Raw genomic sequence first — 3486 nt, forward strand, 5'->3', positions numbered from 1 at the left:
CCTATTTCTAGAAGGGTAAAATACACCTACCTGAGATCATTAAAAAATCTTCCCTCCCCCCAGTTTAGAAGAAAAAAAGAAGCATAACTTTTACCTCCGGAGGAGAAGGGACAACCTCTATTTATACACTTCATTAAATAAATAATTAAAGTCTTAACATAAAACTCAATAGGCACCGACAGCAAAGGAACAGGAACTTAAAAAAATTGTCCAAATTTTTTTATTTCATAATCTCCATTACAGTCACTCCTAATATTCAACCGGGCTAAAGAACTTGAACTGTTAAGTGTGGGAAAAATGTAAGTTAACCTTAATGAGACCTGTCATTGACCCATTGGGATCTTCTTTACGTTTATTTTACTTTTAACCACCATCTTGGAGAAGATAGAAGATTATTTCCCAGATGTAAGTCGATCGCTTCCGCATATGATCTCTGCACGATGACCTTCGACCTCCATCCTCCTATTATTCATCCCCTATGCACGTTTGACACTCGCCCCGACTCTTCTCGATTAATTTTTATCGTTCGTACTTAAAAAAAAAAAAATAAATAAATAAAAATGAGATCGAAATCAAATGGGTAACTTTATAGTTACTATGTGCATGTATTCACATTCTTCGTTTGCAAACGTAATTAAGTGTAACGAAGGGGTTTAAACAGGGTATTTAAACCCGAAGACATTCGCAAATGATTAAAAGATTGATATGTTATGGGATTTATTTTAATTTTATATTTTATATATAATTTATATGCTTTTATACATGAATCTATATGGTTAATTATGGCTACTTTATATTTTGTATAGATTTTTTTCCTATAATTTATAAAACTATTTATATGTATTTTCTATATGTATGTTCATATTCTTGTACTTTTTAAACAAGTTTTTGTTCAATAAGTTCAACAAAAAAAAAAAAAAAGTTATTTCTTTTGTTTTTTCTACAATTCGCGCAATTATTTTTACAATTTGCACATTTATTCCCGCATTTTTTCTACAAATTCTACCAAATTGGCAGAATTTGATATATAATATATTATTATAACAGAATATAATATATATTTATTCATAATTTGTATTTGTGTCTATCTTCGTTGTTTTAATACGTAATTTATACGCGTATTTACGTATGTTTTACTACATTTTCCCTATAATTTTATTTTTCATTAATTTACATAGATATTCATTTATTTTCTCACAATTTGTGTTCTTTATCTACAGTGTATTCTCGTGTTTATATATACATATAATTACATATTTTTCAATAATTTATATACCTATTTCTCTATTTTTAAAATGTTTTATACCCATACTTATTTATCCTTTCTACAATTCTTACGTACAAAGTTTTAACAATTAATGTATCTTTTCGTCATTCATGCTTACATTCACGTGCTTTTTATACCATTCATGCTCATAGACACGTGTTTTTCTACAGTTTATACATCAATTTAAGTATTTTTCTGTAATTTAAAACCAGTTTTTTTTTCCTTGTTTACTTTGTTTTCTCTTACTTTTAAAAATAATTTTTAGCGCTCCTGTCCACGTTTCCTCTAATCGATGCTCCTCCCGATTTTTCATAGACATTTTGCTTTATTTTTAAATAATTTAGTAGTTTCTTTAATATAAATTTATTTGTTAAAAGATAAAAAAAATAATTGAGTTAGGGGTGAGAATTTTCGATTTAACACATCTGTTTAACGTTTGTCTTAAGTGAACGGAAATGTACCCACATCAAGCGAAAGTAATTTGGCCCTGAAAAGTTTCGGTAATAATTTCTTCTTTAAATGAAGGTCCCTGGCCTAAATATTAACAGATATTTTCCCTAGAATTTATATTCATTAAATGTTTTAAAAATCTGTCAAGAAATTTTATTTTATTTTATTTTTTAATTAAAAAATAAAATGACGACATTTTTTTTTCTTTTTTTCTTTTTAATTGATTAAAATTATTTAATTTTATTCTTCCGTAAGTAATTTAAATATATTATTTAAAAATAGTTTTAATTATTTTGATAAATTATAATTAATTTTTTTTTAAATTTTATTTAACTTTTGAATTATTATTTTTTCAAATTATCGCTCCGCTATTTAAAAGTTGATCGTAAGCGCCATCTGTGGATAAATAATAAATTTAATCAAAAAATATATAAATATGTTTTTAGATTATTAAAGAAAAATTTTTGAAAATATATATATATATATATATATATATTTTATTTTATAAATATCGAATTAAATTATTAACGTATAAAAAAAATTGTAAATTAAGTCAGATGCGTTAAAATGTAACGCGTTGAAAATAAATTTTAACCAATTTTTGTTCAATGGCTCCTTATTTAATTAAAAAGTTCCAGTTTCCTTGACCACTTGGACTAATTGGCAACATTCCATAAGAAATATTCGTCCTACACTAAAATTATTACCATTCTTAAGAAGAGTTAACGCTTTAACATTAATGAGTTAACCACACAGATTAGTACTTAATTGTCTTTTAACAATATATAAATTGATAATTTAACATGCTGTAAAGTGAATAAAAGAAATTAAATGACGTAATTTAAAATTTAATGGCATATTATTAATTAACAATTTAATAATAGTTTGTTTTTGCAATTTTATTATTTGTAATCCAAGGTAATATGAAAGTTAAAAAAAAAACTTTTTGGGAAAAATATAATAAATTAGTGGAGACTTTTTTAAAATAAAGAATAAACTGAAATAAATTGATTGTTTAAAATTAATAAGAATTAATAATTATTACTTTGCGAATAATTTTATTTAAATTCAAATGACAGCAGCTTGCTGGAATGAAGGATCTGGGTTCGAATCCTAATTTAATCTCAGAGTTATCATTGTTGTTCGGGTTTCAGACGTTGTTTCTCATCTCTCTTTGGCATTAAATTCATTTGCGGGCTAGATCCGACAACGGATAAAACTGACGCTTTATGCCATGTATGTCGAAGCCGCACGAATTAAAACTAATTGTTAAAATTATAAATTTCTTCTTTTAACATAATTAGAAGACTCGATTGTTATTTTTGTTATTGAAATAGTAAAATAAAATAAAATTTCAGCGGAGTAATCGGAGGAAAGTTTTTCATACGATAAAAACAAATTACAAATAATGTCAATAACAAATTTAAATAGTGTTTATTTATTCAAAACGTAAAAACTAAACTTCTTAAACGATCGCGAATGGACTTTTTACACATTTTATATACAGTAATTATATTATAATTAATTACGATTTGCTTTTAAGTTCCAAATTGATTTATTATTATCTTTTTGCATGATTTTACTATAAATATTGCGAGAATTATTTCGTACGTAATATTACGCTACAAAAACTACAAATTAATCAAAATTAATTTAAAAAAAAAACTTTCAGGCGGAATTTGGGCTATTTGTTTTGCCTGGCAACACTGAAAAGAAAATCGTTAGTTTCAAATCGTGTTATTTTGCGGGAAATGAAAAGTAAACGTCGA

The sequence above is a fragment of the Centruroides vittatus genome, unplaced genomic scaffold (genome assembly GCF_030686945.1).
Source record: "Centruroides vittatus isolate TY-2023 unplaced genomic scaffold, ASM3068694v2 contig_884, whole genome shotgun sequence".
Classification (NCBI taxonomy): domain Eukaryota; kingdom Metazoa; phylum Arthropoda; class Arachnida; order Scorpiones; family Buthidae; genus Centruroides; species Centruroides vittatus.